This window comes from Amblyraja radiata, chromosome 25 (genome assembly GCF_010909765.2).
Source record: "Amblyraja radiata isolate CabotCenter1 chromosome 25, sAmbRad1.1.pri, whole genome shotgun sequence".
Taxonomy (NCBI): Eukaryota; Metazoa; Chordata; class Chondrichthyes; order Rajiformes; family Rajidae; genus Amblyraja; species Amblyraja radiata.
The window spans coordinates 24704452-24726867 of record NC_045980.1 but is presented as its reverse complement, the minus strand read 5'-3'; the positions used below and the strand labels follow the sequence as shown (position 1 = coordinate 24726867).

Below are 22416 nucleotides of genomic sequence, written 5' to 3'. Positions count from 1 at the left end.
GATGCATTTCTTCAGGAAAGCTTTGAAACTTGAATCTTTCCCTCCATCCATCTGGTAATCTCTTACCATGACAGTTCAGAGTAGAGAGTCGGACACTGAAGTCTTGTATGCCAATGACATGGCCAACGCAATGTAGCTGGCTGAGAGAAACTAGGGCCAGTTTCTGTGGTTTAATAATAATAATAATAATACATTTTATTTATGGGCGCCTTTCAAGAGTCTCAAGGACACCTTACAAAAATTGAGCATGTATAGGAAAAACATGTAAGGGGAATGAAATAAATAGTAGAGACATGACTAGTACACAAAGTAAAGACAGAATTCAATACAAAACACAGCATGAGGCAATTAATGCACAGATGAAAAGGGACGGGGACGTGGGACTAAGGATAGGCAGAGGTGAAGAGATGGGTCTTGAGGCGGGACTGGAAGATGGGGAGGGACACGGAATTGCGGATCAGTTGGGGGAGGGAGTTCCAGAGCCTGGGAGCTGCCCTGGAGAAGGCTCTGTCCCCAAAACTGCGGAGGTTGGACTTGTGGATGGAGAGGAGACCGGCTGATGTGGATCTGAGGGACCGTGAGGGTTGGTAGGGGGAGAGGAGGTCAGTGAGATATGTGGGGGCCAGATGGTGGAGGGCTTTGTAGGTGAGGACCAGGATTTTGTAGGTGATCCGGTGGGAGATGGGAAGCCAGTGAAGTTTTTTGAGGACTGGAGTGATGTGATGCCAGGATTTGGTGTGGGTGATGAGTCGGGCGGCTGCGTTCTGGACCAGTTGGAGTCGGTTGATGTAGGTGGAGCTGATGCCAAGGAGAAGTGAGTTGCAATAGTCCAGTCGGGAGGAGATGAAGGCATGGATGAGTCTTTCAGCAGCAGGCGGTGTGAGAGAGGGTCTGAGTTTGGCGATGTTGCGGAGATGAAAGAAGGAGGTTTTAATGACATGGCGGATGTGAGGCTCAAGGGAGAGGGTGGAATCAAAGATCACGCCAAGGTTGCGGGCCTGGGGAGATGGGGAGACAGTGGTGCCGTCGATGGTGAGAGTGGGGTTATTGATTTTGCTGAGTGTGGCTTTGGAGTCTATGAGGAGGAATTCTGTCTTATCGCTGTTGAGTTTGAAGAAATTATGTTGCATCCAGGTTTTTATAGCTGACAAACAGGAGTTGATATGGGAGAGGGGGGGGTTGTGGGGGGATTTGGTGCCAAGGTAAATCTGGGTGTCATCTGCAAATTGAGAAGGAGAAGGTTAAATCGGAAGTGTCAGTGATGCCGTTGAACAAAGGGGACTATGAAGGCATGAGATTGGAGCTGGCCAAGTTAGGCTGGAAAGGGATACTAGCAGGATTGACGGTGGAACAGCAATGGCAGGAATATCTGGATATAATCCAGAAGACGCAGGATCATTTCATTCCAAAAAGGAAGAAAGATTCTAAGGGGAGTAGGAGGAAACTGTGGCTGCAAGAGAAGTTAGGGATAGAATAAAACTAAAAGAAAAGATGTATAACACAGCAAAGATGTATAACACAGCCGGAAGCCATTGGGAAACTTTCATAGGACAACAGAAGGAAACAAAACGGGCAATATGGGCTGAAAAGATGAAGTACGAGGGGAAGCTGGCCAGGAATATAAAGAAGGACAGTAAAAGCTTCTTTCGATATGTTAAGGGAAAAAGAATAGCAAAGTCAAATGTGGGTCCCTTGAAGGCAGACACGGGTGAAATTATTATGGGGAACAAGGAAATGGCAGAAGAGTTGAACAGGTACTTCGGATATGTCTTCACTAAGGAAGACACAAACAATCTCCCAGATGTACTGGAGGACAGAGGATCTGAGGGGGTCGAGGGACTGAAAGAAATTTTCATTCGGCGAGAAATAGTATTGGGTAGGCTAATGGGACTGAAGGATGATAAATCGCCTGGGCCTGATTGTCTGCATCCCAGGGTCCTCAGGGAGGTGGCTCTAGAAATAGTGGACGCATGGGTGATCATTTTCCAATAGATTCAGGATCAGTTCCTGAGAATAGCTAATGTTATCCAACTTTTCAAGAAAGGAGCGAGAGAGAAAACGGGGAATTACAGACCAGTTAGCCTGACTTCGGTGGTGGGAAAGATGCTGGAGTCAATTATTAAAGAGGTAATAATGGGGCATTTGGATAGCAGTAAAAGGATTAATCCAAGTCAGCATGGATTTATGAAAGGAAAATCATGCTAGACTAATCTTCTGGAATTTATTGAGGATGTGACAAGTAAAACGGATGAAGGGGCCTTTGATAAGGTCCTGCATGGGAGACTGGTGACGAAAATTAGAGCACATGGTATTGGGGGTAGGGTGTTGACGTGGATAGAAAATTGGTTGGCAGACAGGAAGCAAAGAGTAGGAGTGAACGGGTCCTTCTCAGAATGGCAGGCAGTGCGAGTGGAGTGCGCAAGGCTCGGTGTTGGGGCCGCAACTGTTTACCATATATATTAATGATTTGGAAGAGGGAATTAGGAGCAACACGAGCAAGTTTGCAGATGACACAAAGCTGAGTGGTAGTGTGAACTGTGAAGAGGATGTTAGGAGGTTGCAGGGTGACGTGGACAGGTTGAGTGAATGGGCAGATGCATGGCAGATGCAGTATAATATAGATAAATGTGAGGTTATCCACTTTGGTGGCAAAAACAAGGGGGCAGATTATTATCTCAATGGGGTTAGGTTAGGTAAGGGGGAGGTACAGCGAGACCTGGGCGTCCTTGTACACCGGTCACTGAAAGTTGGCGTGCAGGTACAGCAGGCAGTGAAGAAAGCTAATGGAATGTTGGCCTTCATAACAAGAGGATTTCAGTAGGAGTTGAGAGGTTCTTCTGGAGTTGTATATAGGGCTCTGGTAAGACCACATCTGGAGTATTGCATACAGTTTTGGTCTCCTATTTTGAGAAAGGACCATTGTGATTGAGGCAGTGCAGCGTACGTTCACGAGATTGATCCCTGGGATGGCGGGACTGTCATATGAGGAAAGATTGAAAAGATTAGGCTTGTATTCACTGGAGTTTAGAAGGATGAGGGGGATCTTAAAGAAACATATAAAATTATAAAAGGACTTGACAAGCTAGATGCAGGAAAAATGTTCCCAATGTTGGGTTAGTCCAGAACCAGGGGCCACAGTCTTAGAATAAAGGGGAGGCCATTTGATACTGAGGTGAGAAAAGAGAGTTGTGAATTTGTGGAATTCCCTGCCACAGAGGGCAGTGGAGGCCAAATCACTGGATGGATTTAAGTGAGAGTTAGATAGAGCTGTAGGGGGCGAGTCGAATCAAGGGATATGGGCAGGCACTCTATTGATTGGGGACAGTCAGCCATGATCACAATGAATGGCAGTGCTGGCTGGAAGGGCCGAATAGCCTCCTCCTGCACCTATTTTCTATGTTTCTATGTTAGGTTTGTGGGCCTGGGAGAGAGCTGATTTGCTTATTCCTCCAGTGGATTTGGTTTGGGAATGCCCCTTGCATCTCTTCCCATATTTTCCTGGCAAAGGAGCTTATGGTGAGAACATGGGAAACAGTATAATTTCCAGTGAAGTTGTCAGTAGGGCAGCATGCAGTGTAGACAATATTCTGATTATAAATAAAATATCTGACAGTGTGGGCCTTTCCCATCACTGACTAAGGAAGACCTTGCAGCTTGTTGGAAAGTTGGTAATGAGACATTCTGACAGATAACTGACAATCTACTCATGGAACTGCCCTACAGGACACACTCTATGTTTGCTTCAGGCCTCTGTTGACAGTTAGTATAGACCATTGATTTGTGATCAAAGGTGTTCTTTTGGATAAGGTATCCTGACAGGCACATGTGGTGCTGAACAGAAGGAATATTTGAGGTAATATGGCCAGACCCATCTTTCACAACACTGGGGACAGATAGCATCCCAGCTTCTAGTAACACATGGTGTTTGCATAACCATAATCTACACACAGTCACACACAAAGGCAGCTTTCAGATTCAGGGCCAAGTTGTTTATATGTCCCTTAGTTTCCTGGAGTTTTATAGGTTAAGGTTCTGTAAACCCCATTTTTGATCTGGTAAAATGTCTTGGCGATTGTGATATTGCTGCCCTGGGTCATGGGCCTTGCCAGTACCAAGTACAGCCACACCGAGAGTACATCACACATGATGAACAGGCTCCTTTCCATGATCATGTGATGTTTTGTCTACTATAACGGATACCCCTTATCTACATATTCCACTCATTTCTTGATGAAAGCCCTGTCTGCTTTATTGCAGCATCTTTAGATAATTGGACCAAACAGTGAAGGAAATAAAGAGTCGGTCTGGCTGGTTGCAAAGAACATTTTTTCACTTTTTCCTGTGAGTGACTCTGGCCCCAGAGATCAGTTTGAACTGGTTGAGGAAGCTGATCAATCTGTGGATTGACAATGTGTCTCAGGAGAAGGCAATGCCTTCAGCCCCCTGTCGGGAGTTTTGCCCTAAAATATACACAAAATGCTGGAGTAAGCGGGACAGGCAGCATCTCTGGATAGAAGGAATGGGTGATGTTTCGGGTCGAGACCCTCCTTCAGACTGAGAGTCAGGAGAGAGGGAGATACCGAGATTTGGAAGGATAAGGTGTGAAAAGGAGAGATCAAAGGGGACGAAGTTCAAAGAAAATGTAGAATTAATTATTGTTAGCTGGGGAAGTTGACAACGAGGCAAACAAAGATAACATTTAATGAGGAGGACGGTTAAACTAGTCGGAGAACTAGGATGGAGGTGGGATGAAGAGAGAGGGAAAGCAATGGGTACTTGCAGTTCGAGGTTACCTGAGTGTTGAAAAGTGGAATTGGCTTTTCACTTTTAGCAACCAGTTGCATAGCCAGTTCCTGAAACATCTGAAGAAGGGTCTCGACCCGAAACGTCACCCATTCCTTCTCTCCAGAGATGCTGCCTGTCCCGCTGAGTTACTCCAGCATTTTGTGTCTATCCTAAAACTTCTTGTTTTGTTCTATGGTAATTAGTTATTAATAATCCATCATTAATATGCATACATTACCAAACACAGCTTGGTTTCCTCAGTATATATGTCTAAATCCGGCTCAGTTTTATTGTCCAAGTTGCTAAAATAATCACTTCATCAAAATCTAACCTAAAGGTTATTTACTTTTCACCAGTGATGCATGCATATTTACTGCAGAGATTACTGAAACAAACAAGGCAATATTTCATCTAACAATGATTTTGTCAGCTTATCCGTCGCTTAGAAATAATAATTAACTAAGGCGGCTTCATTGGTGAATTAATAACTAATTAATTACTTGTTAATTAAAATAAATCAACCAGTCTTCAGTCAGATTCATGGATTTATCAATTTTACAGTGTCACATTAAGATAATTAAAATAGTGTATGTTCAATTCTCACTTAGCTTTCATCATAATTATCACCGTGACAAACCAGTTTGAAATCGGGTTTATTTTGGATTTTCTGTTTTTAGTGCATCGCAGTGTTTTATTTAATTTCTCTCTAGTTTTCTCCTCTGGACCTGAAATGGTCCACTCTAGGAAGACTGCAACTCTATGGGCACGTACAAGTGTTAGGCAGAAGTGACATTTTTCACATGCATCTATAGAGGTGGTGTAACTTTACGGCAGGAGGTAGAACAGTACTCCCCAGGAAACGGCTTTGAAGAAATTGGTTTAGAGAACAGTGAAGCAAAAGTTCAGATACATGGTGATGGTGATTAACATCACTTTGTGAATCCAAGTAAGAAGTTTGCTGGGTCATGCAAGGTAACAGGCAAGTCTTGTTTGCATATGCATATGAATAGTGCAATATCATAGAAAAATGCATACAGGCAGATATATATTTTCTATGCAAATCACAGCACTCACATCTATGGCATTTATCCATTCTCTCATCTAACTATTAATTTATGTTCCATGACTCAGGGGCCTGAGATACAAGGAGAAGTTGGGCAGGTTAAGACTTTATTCCTTAAGTGTAGGACACTAAGGGGTGACCTGAAAGTGCTGAAAAATCATGAGGAGCACGTTAGTTGAATGCACAATCTTTTTTCCATAAGGTATGGGAATCAAAATGAGAGGGCATAGCTTGAAGGTGAGAGGAGAAAGATTTAAAAGTTACTTCAGGGGCACTTTTTTCACACAGAGAGTGGGACATATATGGATCGAGCTGCCATAGAAGGTGGTTGAAGCTGATACAATATAAACATTTGGGCAAGTACACGGATACGGAAGCTTTAGAGTGATATGGGACTAACATGGCGAAATAGATACAGCTTTTAAGGGCCTGTCCCACTTGGATGACCTAATCCACGAGTTTAGAAGACCCTAGACGAGTTGAAAAAAATGTCAAGGTCGTGTTGACTCGCCGAAGTAAAAGACCTCCTACGACCTCCAACGACTATGTCTACGACTTCCTATGACTATGTCTACGACCTCTTACAACCCCCCCTCAACCTCAGTCTTCCACACATATTTTAGGTCAAGACCAACTATGACTAGCTATGAGTGGAAAATGATCACATTAAAATTATGTCATGTTTGCATTTTTTTCTCAGACCAGTCACCGACCTACGACTACCTACGACTACTATCACGACCTACTACCACCTACATACGAGTAAAAAGTATCAATTTTTTCCATGTCAACCTTTTTTTTTTACTCGTGGACATTTTTTATCATGCTGGAAAAAATTCCGCGACCTACTTGAGGCCACGAATATGCGAAGACCACTCATGAGCATGAGGAAGAGTTACGAAGACCCCCTACGACCTCGTGGTGACCATGCTGCGAGTAGGAGTCAAGGGAAAACTCGGCAGAGGTCGCCAATTAGGTCGTGAAAGTGGGACAGGGGCTTAAGATGGACATTTAGGACACTTTAAATTTTTCTTTACTAGTTTTCCTAAATATGCTCACCTCTAGTTCTTCTCACCGAGAAGTAGTGTCAAAGTTCAAAACTCAGCAATTACCGTATGCCTTATCAATTGCAAGTTCACCAACGGTGACTGACCCATGTAGCAATTATATGTGGACTTCACCTAATATGGAGGGGCTGCTTCATGAATTCTAAGGAGAACAAGTTTGTGGTGTACAGAGCTCACGGGTAGAGGAGTGTGGAATTTCAACACTACACACCTGCTTGGTTGGAGGGAAAGCAAGTTGGTACCCTAAGCTGCAGCTTCAAAAGCTGCAAATGCAGTCTGTTATCACATTTGTTGCCATATAGTATATGTTGGGGAGGACGAGTGGACATGCCCCATACCCACACCTTCCCCAGCAAACAATTGGGCATTATGGGCTCCACCCTTCCTGAGGTCATCTGTTGCTGGCCCTGATTTGTTTTGACCTTTTCTTGCCTCCAGCTCCCCCCCGACAGAACTCTACTTTCAGTCTAAAGAAGGGTTCTGACCCGAAACATCACGTATTCTTTTTCTCCAGAGATGCTGCCTGACCCGCTGAGCTACTCCAGCATTTTGTATCTGCCCTACTCATTGCTGCTTGACTGTCCCTGACCGTTCAACAACTTCTCTCTCATTCACTCCGAAGTTGACTACAGGAGAATAACTGGCTACTTGACCTAAAATATGATGCCATTTAACATAAAATAACATGGCATTTACTTTATAAAATTACTTTACTAAAAATAACCTACAACCACAAAGGCATGCAGCTACTCCTGAATGTATTCAGGGTGTGTCTGGAATAAACACAGAAAATGTGGAAAGCATTCAGCAGGTGAGACAGTACCTGTGAAAAGAGAAACAAAGGGTTGAAGACCCTTTGTCAGAACTTGAAAAGTGTGAAAACAAGTAAGTTTAAGTTGTGGAGAAGTGGGAAGGAATGGTTTGGGCAAACAGACCATCTTTCTGATAGGGTGAGTTCAGGGTTGCTGTAGGTAGGCAGTCCAAGTTTCAGAGGCATACAGGACGGCAGGTATCATTGTTGCCCAGTAGACCATGAGCAATGTGCCAGATCTGGGATTGCCCCCCCCCCCCCCCCCCCCCATGCTCCCTGCAACTTGATGCTAACTTGCTTCCTCTTCTTTCCCAATTCTGTATCCCCAATTTTATAAATTTTCAGAATGTCTTTGTAAGTCTTTACACTGACAATGTAGAAAGCGCAGGAGGTTTGTTGGCTCGCAGCATGCTATCGAATAGTAATATATGTTCAAGAGTCCCTCTGAAGCACTGAAACTACAATTGTGTAGCAAGGATTGTGCGCTGCATGAAATAGACCACCCTGTGCCTTCTGAGCAATGATTACTCAGAAATAAAATAACCTGAATGAAAGGATGGCCACAATGTTTTTGCAGTATTATTAAGAAATTGACTGGCTTGTTATCTATATGAAACGCAAGCATGCAATTCAACTTTAGATATTATCTGCACTTTACAGCAGACAATTGAATGCTAAAAACGCCCCATTTAAGAATGGGTCAAAATGTGACATTCTTGTTTACCTCGGTGATTCTGAAAGAAAAATTCTTCTTTCATTTCAAAGTAATGGTGCTCATAAATTACAAGGGCTAACATCAATTTGCGAGCTATTATTTATTGACATATGATACCTGTGTGGGGTATTGATGTGGTGAAATGTCAACAGCTGATAAATTGATCCTAAGAGCAAGCAATTAGTCACAGTATTTAACAATTACACCTCTCCCTCTGAATGTCAATGCTTGCTATCAATTTAATCTCTAAATATTGGAGGTGCTCTCTTTGGGTTATGATATGGGAACTAAAAAACTACATGATTACTCAGATAAATAGGTTAGATTCTCATGAGTGTATGTGGAAAAGCTACAATCCTTTAACTTAATGCGTGTTGAGTCTTGGCTGATAAAGACTTTAAGAGCTTGCATTTGTAGTTACTTTTAGTACATCCCAAAGGTGACCATTGTTATAACTTGGGGAAATGCAGCAGACAATTTGGACTCAGCAAGCTTCAACAAACAAAATAAATGTCCAAACGTGGCAACAAGGAACTGCAGATGCTGGTTTACCAAGGAAAGACACAAAATGCTGGGGTAACTCAGCGGGTCAGGCAGCATCCCTGGAAAACATGGACAGTTATTATAATGAGTAAATCAACAACCAGGCTCCATCATACTCCACACATTGCTCATTTTAATTGGGATGAGTCCTGTGAACTTCTCCTGACCATGCCCAATACGTGAAAACAAAACTGAAGGTGTGGCCATAGATCATCAGATTCAGATTCAGATTCAGATTCAATTTTAATTGTCATTGTCAGTGTACAGTACAGAGACAACGAAATGCAGTTAGCATCTCCCTGGAAGAGCGACATAGAATATGATTTCAATAAATAAATCTATTTACATGCATACAGTCATAGTGTTTTTCCTGGTGGGAGGAGTGTCCGGGGGGGGAGGGGTGATTGGCAGTCACCGAGGTACAGTGTTGAGTAGTGTAACAGCCGCAGGGAAGAAGCTGTTCCTGGACCTGCTGGTCCGGCAACGGAGAGACCTGTAGCGCCTCCCGGATGGTAGGAGGGTAAACAGTCTATGGTTGGGGTGAGAGCAGTCCTTGGCGATGCAGAGCGGCCTTCACAGACAACACTTGATTTGGACAGACTCAATGGAGGGGAGCGAGGAACTGGTGATGCGTTGGGCAATTTTCACCACCCTCTGCAGTGCTTTCCGGTCGGAGACAGAGCAGTTGCCATACCATACTGTGATACAGCTGGTAAGGATGCTCTCGATGGTGCAGCAATAGAAGTTCACCAGAATCTGAGGAGACAGATGGACCTTCTTCAGTCTCCTCAGGAAGAAGAGACGCTGGTGAGCCTTCTTGACCAGAGTTGAGGTATTGTGGGTCCAAGAGAGGTCATCGGAGATGTTGACCCCCAGGAACCTGAAGCTGGAAACACATTCCACCTCCGTCCCGTTAATGTGGATGGGGGTGTGCATGCCGCCCCTAGACTTCCTGAAGTCTACAATGAGCTCCTTGGTCTTCTTGGAGTTAAGGGCCAGGTTGTTGTCAGCGCACCATGCTGCTAGGAGCTGGACCTCCTCCCTATAGGCCGACTCATCGTTGTTGCTGATGAGACCAATCACCGTTGTATCATCTGCATACTTGATGATGGTGTTAGAGCCAATAACAACTTGGCACTAAACACCTCCAAGACCAAGGAGCTGATTATTGACTTCAGGAGGTCCCATTCTGGAGAATACGCCCCAATCTCCATTTACGGGGAAAGTGTGGAGAGAGTGTCCAGCTTTAAGTTTCTGGGCACTCACTTTTCAGAAGACCTCACATGGTCCACGAACACCGCCGCGCTGGTCAAGAAGGCACAGCAACGACTGTTCTTCCTGAGGACATTAAAAAAGACTGGTCTGCCCCAACAGCTGCTGACAACGTTCTACCGCTGCACCACAGAGAGCATACTAACGTATGGCATCTCTGTGTGGTATCTCAGCTGCACGGAGGCGGAGAGGAGAGCTCTTCAGCCCGTCGTCAACAGAGCGCAGCGGATCATCGGGACAGAGCTACCAGCCTTGGAGGGCATCTACCACACGCGGTGTCTCAGGAAGGCCCTCAGCATCCATAAGGACTCATCACACCCCTGCCACGGTCTGTTTCAACTACTTCCCTCCGGCAGACGTTACAAGGCCTTCTACGCCCGAACCTCCAGACTCAGGAACAGTTTTATCCCAAGAGCTATAGCGGCTCTGAACCGGCCCTAATGAGTGCCCCCCCACTCACCCCCTTTGGACAGTCTCCCTCAGATGGTCACGTCAATCAATTCAGCTTGCTTATTTATGTATTGTATTTATTTACCTTTCTTGTACATCAGTGGAGCTGCACACTAAATCTCGTTGCACTGACGTGCAATGACAATAAAAGATATTATTATTATTATTATTATTATGTACAGGTGTGCAGTCGTAGGTGAAGAGGGAGTAGAGGAGGGGGCTCAGCACACAGCCCTGTGGAACGCCGGTGTTCAGGGTGAGGGTTGAAGAGGTGTGCTTGTCTAACCTAACAGACTGGGGTCTGTTGGTTAGAAAGTCCAGTATCCAGTTGCAGAGGGAGGGGTCGATGCCCAGGTCACCGAGTTTGGTGATCAGTTTAAAGGGTATAATCGTGTTGAATGCTGAGCTGTAATCGATGAACAGCATTCTTACGTAAGTGTCTCTGTTGTCGAGGTGGGAGAGGGCGGAGTGAAGTGTCGTTGAGATGGCATCCTCCCCTCCGTACTCCTGTTCTTGCGGTAGGCAAATTGATAGGGATCCAATGTGGGGGGTGGGCAGCCTTTGAGGTGTGCCAGGACCAGCCTCTCGAAGCACTTGGTGATGATGGGAGTAAGTGCAACTGGGCGGAAGTCGTTGGGGCTTGCCGCAGTGGAATGTTTTGGCACCGGCACGATGGAGGTGGTTTTAAGGCACGTGGGGACAACTGCTTGGGCAAGTGACAGGTTGAAGATGTCAGTCCAGATGTCTGTCAACTGCGCAGCACAGGCCCTGAGGATGCGCCCGGGGATGCCGTCAGGGCCAGCAGCCTTACGTGCATTAGTCCTACTCAGTGCCACGTACACGTCGTAGGGGGCGAGTGTGAGGGGCTGGTGATCAGCAGGGAGCACAGCCTTGATGGCTATCTCTAGATTGTCCCTGTCATGTGCCTCCACCACTCATTTACTACATTTTTGGGATCACACCTATCATTTGACCCATGTGTTTATGGTTCTGAATCCGCCTCTACCAGAGTTATAATATGATAATCAGAAGAACAGTCCTGGATGGTGTTCTCCCCCTGATATGCAAATAAACTGTTCCCTAACATAATTAAGAAGGAAACCCTTGGTACTAAAGGTTGATTTCAAATATGTAATTGTAACTGTTCTTTGGTTTTTCATGCAGTGGGGAATTTCTGTCTGTGGAAAGAATGCGGCTAAACCCTGTCTGTGATAATGCATAATCCATTTACAGTGTCTTGCATCCAGCAGGAGGCTCAGATTAATGAATACTCACACAGGCAGAAAGCTACGTGTGAGTCAAGATTGAGTGAAATCAAATGGTTTTAACTGGTCAGGAGGTTGGAGCTGTGTGATGCAGTTCAGTCAGGGCCACACTGTGATTAGTGTGTAGCTGCTGGAAGAAAGTAACTAATATCTTGGTGCCTCAGTCTGAAGTTAAGCTTGGCATACTTTTGTTATTCTATAAGTAAATGCCAAGATAGTTAAGTAATTTTTGACAATTTCGTGTGAGACCTGCACAGCTTGCTTTCCATAATTCATCTACTTTCCCTTTCCACCGAGAAACCTTGCCACAATTAACTCTAAATCATGAGCAATCCTTGTGTTGGACCAGACCACACACAGCTGTGCTCCACAAGAGCTACATCCATGCCTTGGGACACTACAGGGTCCACATCTGGCCTTTGTTAGCTTACAGCACAGGCAACCCCCGCAACAGAGAAGTTGTGTTCTTAAAACAACATCTGTATTGCAATTTTCCATCATGTGAAACCCTATTTCCCATTGATTCCTATGTAATAAGTGGGGATGTGTACCTAGAGGCTCAACGGTAATGATAGTACTGCAGCTGCTGATTAATGTCATATGGTAGGGTGCTGGGTGAGGGTGGTGTCATTTAAGAGATTGGCCTGTCAGTTTCCAAAATTAATCTCAACTGCAGATGCTGTAATCTGGAGCTAAATACAAACTGATGATAATAGGTGGAATCAGATAAGGGGAGAATAAAAAAGGGCAGATGAAGCTGGGTAGGGGTTGGGTGCGGGAGGGGTGGGGGGGGGGGGAGGATGGAGATGGGTGCCAACCTCTTTTTGTCTTCAGTATCAGCTTTCAGTGTGATGGCAATATGTATATCAAATATGGATGAGACCGTTCTTGCCAAATATGGATAAGACCAAATCTGCCCATGGGTTCATACAAGTTAAAAAAATTAAAACAGATAACATTATTGTTTCTTCACATTTTGTGCGTTTTTTCCCCCCCACGTAAATTCCGTGAGAGTGAATTTTATCCTTTTTTAAAAAAATGTTTGGGTAGATTTGTAAATTTTGTGAGGGTGATTTTGTGATTGGAATGGCTGTAATGTGGCATTGCCGAAACAGGACAGGCAGTTTGGGTTATGGAACATCTGCACAAACAGCCCACAAACACAAGGGAACACTGCAGATGTTTACGGTCTGAACAGAAAATTATTTTTTGCAGATTTTGCTAAATCATACTTTCGCAAAACAATGTGATTCTTATGATTTTATTTTTTACCTGTTTCCAGAATTCATTTGGATAATGTGCAAAGCATGACCAATATTCGTTACTAAACTGAATCTGAAAGATTTGGATGTCCATCTTTGGAAAGAAATTTACTACCTTAAGTACTGGATTTAAGGATTAGGTGCTGAGCTTCAGATTTGTATTCTGTAAAACTATCCCGAATTCTGCCAACAATTTTTTTAATCTCTTCATTTGGTTACTCAGATGTGAATTCTCATGAACTTCGCTTGCTGGCCACGGATTAATCCTGGTCTGCTTAGTTTGTTACCACGTGGAACAACACATTTGCTGCTAAAGCCTCGTGGAGCTGTCCCAATGTTCTCCAAATTAAGCGAACATCCACAATATTAATGATGATCTTAAAATGAGTTTTAAAATGTTCCGTCTGGCGACTGCTTCTGTGTTGTGCAAAAATATTGTTATAACATTTCATCATCAAATGAATGTCTTGCCACAGTTACTCAGAATGATTTAATAAATATATTTTGGTTTGGTGATAAGATGATTGGAAATTAAGTAACTTAAAATCTGACAGACATGCTGCTTAAAATTCGCAGAATCTAGTTGAAAAGAAAACATTGTTGCCTTTCATATTGTCTTGAAGAATTCAAAGGTGGAGGGCTCAGTTTTTCAGAATCATATTAAGCTTAGTCAAAGTATTCAGAGGACGGTTCAGCCATTACAGGAAACCTGCTGGTTTAATATTTATGATTGTTATTGATCTATTGTGCAATCAATATGCGGTGTGGTTAATTAACAAAACCCTTATTAACATTGATGATATAAAATGATGGGCAATTAGTCATAGAAACGTCATAGAAACGTGGATCTTAGGAGCAGGAATAGGCCATTTCTCCCTTTGATCCTGCTCCGCAATTCAATATATTCACATAGCTGATCTTTTATCTCAATGCTATGTTCCCATGCTCTCCTCATACCTCTTATGCCAGTTCTGGTGTTATTTTCAAGTCCCAGTTTGTAAGTACAGGGTTCATGACCTGTCCATGAAAGCCCGTTGTTCTGGCGGCATTGCGGGGTTGTCCTGGCCAAGCGTAGCCATGGTGTCCACCACCATTGCTCCACCACAGCGTCCAGTCCACGTGCTCGACATCTTGGAGCGGCACCCGGTCCAACCGGGCCCCATGCTGTTGTAGGGCCCCCACTGTTGATGCAGTGCACAACCTCCTGCAGCTGATCCGCTTACTGCCCCCCCCCCCCCCCCCCGTTAGGTTTGCCAACTGTCCGTGTTAGCCGGGACATCCTGTATATTGGGCTAAATTGGTTTGACCCATACGGGACCGCCCTTGTCCAGTATTTAGCTGCCACTACTCGGGTCGAGGGGACTGTCGGGACGGAGCGGCGTGTGCGACCACGCCTCACTGTCCCGACGTAGTGCAGCCCATGGGATGCAGCAGCAGCGCCTCGCCCGTGGCCCCGGCGGTTGGCAGCCTGGCCAGCTGTGCGATCTTCGGACCTTTGCTTACCGCCGACACCACCACCCCTCCTTCTTATGGACGATCATCGGTTCATGAGTTGGATGGGGTGCCGGACTTTGCGTGCAGCAGAACACAAAGCCCAGCCTGCGGGCCAGTTGAGAGTTTTGGCCTGGGCCACACGACGTCGCGCAAAAGTTCGGCACCCTGGGCCAAAACTCCCGGGCTTTTGTGCAGTTCAGCGCCCGGGCCAACTCTTCATTCACTGCCGAGTCAGTCAACGAATTGCCGTCGAGAATTTGTCCCTTATTGTGACCTTTATTTGGGAGTGAGAAAGTTGGCAAACCTACCCTTCGTCCTACCCCTACCACTCAGAGCCGGCAGGTCAGGCCTTTCAGGCGGGTTCCTGGTCTGCTGTGTGGACGGTGGGTGAGTCGGGCCCACCGGGCAGATCCACTGACCGCGATCCATGGCGGGCAAGTCCCCGTTCCGCAGTGAGGGAACGTGCCGGGCCTGCTGGTGGGTCTGGCCGCGGCTTGCCGGGATACATGACACATGGTACATGATACATCCCTGTGTCTGGAGAATCCCACAGGATACCATCCTCAGAGAGAAGAATTTTCTCCTCATCCCAATACTAAATCTCTTGCCCCGTAACCTGAGATAGTAACGCATTACGCAAGACACCCTAAGTCAGGTAAAAGCAGCTGCTCATCCTTCAATTTGTCTAGTTCGACAAAATTGTGTACGTTTTAATTCTGATTCATATCAGCATCAGGCAACTGAATCTCTCCTCAGAAAGCAGTCGCGCCATTTCAGAAATCTGTCTGATGAACCTTTGCAACACTTCCTCTATGGCAGATATTTACCATTTTTAGGTAAGGAGCACAAAACTGTATATCACCCTCCAGATATGATCTCACCAAAGCGGTACATTCTTGCTCCTGTACCAAATCCTCATCCTGTAAAAGCCAACTGCACCTGCATGCTTGCTTTTAGTGATACTTTTGTTGAAGATAACCAGACAAAGATGGCAACTGATTTTAATTTAGTTTAGGCTGGCACAGTGGTAGGCCTCTTGCCTCACAGCGGCAGAGACATGGGTTTGAAGTTGACTATGTACTGTCTGGGCGGAGTTTGTACGTTCTCCCCGTGACCGTGTGGATTTTCTCCGGGTTCTTCCATAGATGTGCAGGTTTGTAGGATAAATGGCTTCTGTAAATTGCCCCTAGTGTATAGGATGTGAAAGTGGGATAACATAGAACTAGTGTACAACAGAATCAATGGTCAGCGTGGACTCGGTGGGCCTGAAGGGTCTGTTTCCACACAATATCTCTAAACGAAACTATAGCTTGACAAAATGATGTGCCCAGAAAATTGATCTGGTACAGGGACTTTTTAACCACTATCTAATTGGAAAAAAAATATTTTTGGGATGAATTCTTACATGATGTTCATTGCCAAAGTTTAGGAAATTTGGCCTAGCATATGTAGTGCAAGGTATATCAGCATTGGATGTTTAATACAAAGAAAACAGATGGAAAGATATCTTTCAATGTGCAATATTTCGTTTGAGTGAATTCAGGTAAAATTGGGCTGTTTTTTTTTCAACTACATAATATTTTTGGTCACTCACTCGGAAGTACAATTTCATTGGACACCATAACTGTACATGTAAATGCCACTTTCATAATTGTTTCGTACTTCTTCAGTTTGCTGCAGGATGTTTTGCCTCTGATGATTTAGATTGTTCCTATTATTCATCACGATTTCTACAGCTACAGTATTGCCTCTTTACAAAGGGTGTTTCTGCGGTATTCCCATTGAACCTGAAAGATAAGTTTACAATAAGCTTACAACCCAGCGGTATGATTTCTCTAACTTCTGGTAACACTTGCATTCCCTCTCTCTCTCTCTCTCTCTCTCTCTCTCTCTCTCTCTCTTCATCTGTCCCCCAACCTAGATGTCATGCTTAGTTTCAAATTGATGGGAGTTTGGGGGAAATTAGACGGGCTGCTATGTCCTGGATGTTGTTGAAGATTCTTGTACGTTGTTGGACCTGTCTCATTCAGGCAGGTTCATCAATCACCCTTATGCCCCTGGCTCGTATTTGGTGCCTTCGATGAAGTGCATCACTCCCCGCAGGATACCCTACCCCTGACCTGCTCTTGTGGCCACGATATCTTTGTGAGTAGTCTTGCAAAGTTGCTGGTCATTGGCCATGTCAGGGATATTATGCAGGAGAAAGGAAGAGAGAGTGAGAGGGCATGGGCAAGGAATTTCAGTGACTATCTGTGTCAGAACAGAGCTCTTTTGTGGCAAAGGCAATCACCTCCTGAGCAAAAGGCTGGGGAGTTTTCATGAATCTTTAATTCGTTGACAATTTTAAATTCCTGCTATGCATTTTATATTTTAACTGCCACCAAGAGCATGTTTAGGAATGGACACAGCATGAGGCATACCCGGAGGCTTTTGGCAAGCAGGGATAAAGGAGGCCCTCTGTGGAAATGATTAGGACTATTCTGATTGTCCAGAGTTTCCCTTGGGATCTCACTCCACTGGCTGTGTGGCCAGACAGGGGAGTAAAGCATGGGAATGACAGACCAAACCCACGACACTAGCTGTTGGTCTTCAATTGCTATGTTCCCATGTTCTATTACTCTCCTTCCCAACAGTTGTAGATTCGGAAAACAACAACAAAAAAAGTCCCATGTCAGCTTTCAAACCTGCAGCATGTTTATTGAAAGCCAACATTGACAACTAACCAGCTTCTGCCGAGGGACTGAGATTTGGCTATCTATGCAGTGCAAAACAAGCACTGGTGATATTATGAGAACTTTCTAACCTTAAAAAGATATTCTGCCTGAAGCACCTAGTCACTCTGCTGGTTGTCATTAATGAGGTACCACAGCTGGGCCAAAGAGGACTTCTCTGCATCCCAAGAGGAATAACTCAGTCTATACAAATGAATTACAGGGAAGAGGTGTGATTAAAGGCTGCACAACTGAGAAGGCAATGCAGCTGTATTATTGACAATCTCATTACTCGCAAAGGTAAACACAAACTGCTAGGGTAACTCAGCGGGACAGGCAGCATCTCTGGGGAAAAGACATGGGTGGCGTTTCGGGTGGAGACCCTTCTTTAGACCCGAAATTACTCATGAAACCAGGTAGTCTGCGAATCTGTGACTCACCACAAACACTAGATGAAATTCAGCAGCTGGGTAACCATGCCATTCGACCCTCTATCAGGAAACAGCTCTGGCAATGTTTTGGTTTGGGACCCTTGTTCAGAACACCTGCTGTCCACTTCCACCACAGAGGCTGCCTGATCCGCTGAGTTTGTCCAGCACCCTGTGCTTTACCATAAATAAATTCTGGCCACAAATTGCAGGTTGTGATTAGTTTAGTTTAGAGATACAGCACAGAAACCGGCCCTTCAGCCCACCAAGTCTGCGCTGACCAGCAGTCCCAGCACACTAACACTATCCTACACACACTAGGGCCAATTTAGAATTATACCAACCCAATTAACCTTCAAACCTGTACGTATTTGGAGTGTGGGAGGAAACTGGAGATCCTGGAGAGAACCCAGCAGGTCACGGGGAGAACGTACAAACTCCATACAGACAGTACCCATAGTCAGGATGGAACCTGGGTCTCTGGCGCTGTAAGGCAGCAACTCTATCACTGCACCACCGTGCGGCCCCTGGTGAAATACAATACCACTGCTGTACTTGGCTCACAGACTTCATTGATGCTATGCTTTGATCTGAGAGATCACTTCTGAATCTCACTAATAACTATGGTAAATAATGTGTACATGATTGAGGCTTTTGCCCGTTATATTGTTCTTCTGCTTCAATACAGCCATGTTTGAAGGTGACCTTGCCGCACGGTGCACAACCAATTATTTTATTGATTTCTAATTCAGCATTTGAGATTCAATTAAAGCCGTGATGCAGAATCAGAAGCGTGCTTGGTTTTGTACAAAGCAGCACTTCTTTTTAACAGTGTTACAGAAAATAAATCTCTTTGTGCATATACATATTTATTGAATTTTACCATAAATAAGCGACCCAAAAATGTTTTAAAATGCAAGTTAGTACTGAATGCCCCTCGGTATTTCCCTTCTACCAGCATAACAGCTGAGCAGGAAAATATTCTACTAACCCGAGTGATGCTAGGTTTCACTGTAGAGTGTTAGTCTAGTGCTTTCCACCAAGTGAAGCCCAATAATAATTCACTGGAAAGAAAGGGATACATTTACGAGAGGACAGTAAAGTGCTTTCCCTTGAGATGGAGAGAGATATTGACAGCTTCTGAAGCTATAATTTTGGCATAATATTAACTCAAAGGAGGAATGCTATTTCTTAAAAAATAATGTAAATTATTTTTGTGGTGAGTTGACCCGAGTCCTTTTGCCAAAAGTATTCCTATTATGTTGTTCACATGTTCATAAGTGACAGGAGCAGAATTAGGCCATTTGGCCCATCCATTCATTGTGGAAAGCAAGGGCTATCTTGAAGTTAGATAGGTCAATGTTCATACCGCTGGGGTGCAACCTGGCTCGGACAAAATTCTGATTATTATGAACCCATTTTCTGTTATTTGCACTTGCTTATCAGTTTATTTATTCATGTGTGTATATATTTATATTATGGTATATGGACACACTTACCTGTTTTGTAGTAAATGCCTACTATGTTCTGTGTGCTTAAGCAAAGCAAGAATTTCATTGTCCTATACAGGGACACATGACAATAAACTCACTTGAACTTGAACTTGAAATATGAGGTGCTTTTCCTCCAATTTGCGCTTAGGCCTCACTCTGACAATGGAGGAGGCCCAGGACAGAAAGGTCAGTGTGGGAATGGGAGGAGGAGTTAAAGTGTTGAGTAACCGGGAGATCGGGTAAGTTTTGGTGGACTGAGCGGAGGTGTTCAGCGAAACGATCGCCAAGCTTGTGCTTGGTCTCGCCGATATACAGGAGTCCACACCTGGAATAGTGGATACAGTAGATGAGTTGGAGGAGGTGCAAGTGACCCTCTGCCTCACCTGAAAACTGTTGGGGTCATAATGTCATCTGCCCCTCATGCCTGGCCCACCATTTGATATGATCACACTGATCTACGTCAGGCCTCATCTCCTTGCAGTGAAGGGAGCCCATTCCTGGCAGAATATAAAGTTGGAGAAGTGCCAACTTCAAGAACAGATCTAGCACAGGTAAAATTAATTGAAAGCCGTTATCTACTTCACCCATCCTCACATCAACCCCCCTCTCTCCTCCCAGCGTATCCATCCAGGCCTATTATGCCTGTCAAGCCTGTCCCACCACACCACTCCACACCTCTGCTCAAGCCCTCTCCTCCCGCCACACCCATCAGGCTGAAGAAGGGTCTGGGCCTGAAACAATGGCCATCCATTCCCTGCATGGATGCCGCCCGACTCACCGAGTCCAATATTTTCTTGTTTAGAAAAGGCTGTATTTCATACAGGGAATGACATGGTGGATATTTCCCCCAGCTCAGATGTTAGGAGCTAGAGATCACCTAAAATTAGCAGTTCACAAGTACCAACATCTGTAGTCTCATTGCTAGCACACCCCTCACACTCCCACTACGATCAGCCATGGTACATTTTGATTCAATGAGTAGGGAAGACAGTAGCACTAGGCAGTCTTAAAAAGGAGGTCCCAACCTGGTGAAGCTGCAACATAGGACTAAATGCATATCAAGCAACAAAACTGTTCTGCAATAGATAGAATAGATAACAATCTGTCAACTAGCATTACATTGTTTGCCCCCATTACTCCATGTGGTGGTGATCACAATACATAGTCTAGCTAATCCATGGCTAAAGCAGTATCTCACAAGTTCACAAATTATAAGAGTAGAATTAGGCCATTCGGTCCATCGAGCTACCCCGCCATTCAATCAGGGCTGATCTCTGCCACCTAATCCCATTTTCCAGGCTTCTCCCCATAACCCTTGACACCCGTCAAGAACTTGTCCATCTCTGCCTTAAAAATGTCCACTGACTTGGCCACCACAGCCCTCTCTGGCAATGAGTTCACAGATTAACTACCCAAGTCATTAACTAACTTGGCCTCCTCAGCCTCCAACTATCGGATGAGGTTATCAAATTCAACACCATCCAAATGTTCACTTTCAAAATTAACAATTGGCCATTTAGAGTTAACATGTGAACAAATTACTTCACCCAGAGGTTCGCAAATATTTAGTTTTTTCCAAGGGGGGGGGGGGGGGGGGGGGGGGTGGGGGGGGGGGGGGGGGGGAATAGGCGCTGCATCTTTCCAAGGCAGGGATTTAAACATTTTTAGAGATTAATAACAGAGACATGAAATGCAGAGAAAGATGGCATTGATGCAAAAGATCAGCCATGATCTTATTGAATAGTAGAGCAGGAATGAGTGGCTGATTGGCCTACTCCTGCTTCTATTTCTGATCTTCCCATCTTTTCAATGCAGTCCTGCAAGATAAAGCACTGAGGCAAAGTAGGTTTGCACAATGAGTGAGATGGCCTGGGCTCCTGTTGTCTTCTGTTTTTATTCACATTGCAGTTGTGAAAAATAATGTGCCTGTGATTTGCATCACAAAGGGGGCGAGCTTTGGAAAAGACACATCGTGGCAGAAGCTGATAGGAAACACAGCTCATATCACACAATAGCAACAAATATTTGTTGAGAATGAGGTGACAATACAGAGAGAGAGCGCAGAGCAATGCCACAATGTAACAGATAAGCTGAAAGTACACCAGCTACTTAAAAATGGAGAATCTCAAACAAACAGCTGAAAAGGAAATTGCAACCACAACAGAACAAATTCAATGGCTAGTTGACAGTTGCTGAAATAGAAAAGCAATGAACGATATGAAGTGGCATGACCACAGGCCTTGATAACACACTGCTGAACAGATACAGTAATTTGTACAGGCAATGAAGAACTGGCTGCTGACTGACTAACCCCTGCACAAGGAGAAAAGCACACATTGTTGCACTTCTGAAGGCATTTGTTGGATCAAAAGAGCTGTTGGCCAATATCCTTGATTTTCCACTTCTACGGACACTGAGAAATTATGATCCTACATTCTGGAAAAACAACGTCTCTGAAAGAGCTGTTTCCCGGCTGAGCAAGTAAAGCACCAGAAAGATAGAGTCATACAGCACGGAAACAGGCCCTTTATCCCAGTTCATCCATGCTGATTACGATGCTTCATCTAAGCTGGTCCATTACCCTCTTAATCTTTCTTATTCATGCACCTGTTCAAATGTCTCCTATATGTTAATATTGTACCTGCCTCAACACCTTTCTCTGACAGCTCATTCCATTACACACGACCCACTGTAAGAAAAGGTTGCCCCTCGGTTTTCTATTGTATCTTTTTTCTGCCCTGAGCAAAAGACTAGCATTCACCCTATGAATTCCCCTCCTGATTTTATTCACATTTATCAGATCACCCCTCAGCCTTCTATGCACCAAGGAATAAAGTCCCAACCTTTCCCTACAGCTCGGCCCAAGTGTCCTGTCAATTATACTCATAAATCTTTTCTGCATTCTTTCCAATGTAATGGCAACTTTCCTATAACAGGGTGACAAGGAACGCAATACTCCAATTGCGGCCTCGTCAATGTCACATGCTACTGTAACATTACATCTCAACTTCTATACACATTTTTCACCGACTGATGAAGCCCAGAGTACTAAAAGGT

At 44.6% G+C, this 22416-nt stretch overlaps 1 protein-coding gene across 1 annotated transcript in view; it reads left to right on the top strand.

The window, feature by feature from the left end:
* The window catches only part of LOC116987157 (radial spoke head 14 homolog), a 146063-nt gene that overhangs the window by 7901 nt on the left and 115746 nt on the right, over nucleotides 1-22416 (top strand). The window lies entirely within an intron of this gene.